Here is a 519-nt window from a genome sequence, read left to right as displayed (position 1 = left end):
TGGATATTGAGCTCATCAAGAAAAAAGCCGTATAAAATACGCATAATTAGCATTTTCGCGTTTGAAAGGAAAAAAAAGCGGCGAGAGAAGCGGGCTTCGTCAAAGAAAGCCTTAGCCTGTCTCATTGTAGATTTCTTTATTCTATGCTTCACAGTCTGCGCCGAAGTAAACCAAGGTCGTTCTTCGATGGGCGTAACAGACCGCGTTAACTGGACCCAAAAAGATCCAAAGGAACCGTCTGTGGAAAACCCGAAATCGTGTTAACACGCATAATGGTAACATCATAACGACTCGGCTCGCCGTTTTGAATTTATCGTTCGCTTTTCTCCGAATAAAATATCAGAACCGATCTGTTTTTGCCGTTGGATCAACAGTTTTTTGGATCCACTTCCTTTTATAGAAAACGTTCTATTCAATCTGATCAGGAATATTCAGATTTTTCATAATTTTTGTAAATGTGATTTTGCAATTTTGAAAATTTTATCGCTTGAACTACCTTCTCTCTCTCTCTCTCTCTCT

Source organism: Atta cephalotes, assembly GCF_000143395.1.
Source record: "Atta cephalotes unplaced genomic scaffold scaffold00003, whole genome shotgun sequence".
In the NCBI taxonomy this organism is placed as follows: domain Eukaryota; kingdom Metazoa; phylum Arthropoda; class Insecta; order Hymenoptera; family Formicidae; genus Atta; species Atta cephalotes.
This window is presented reverse-complemented; position numbering follows the sequence as displayed.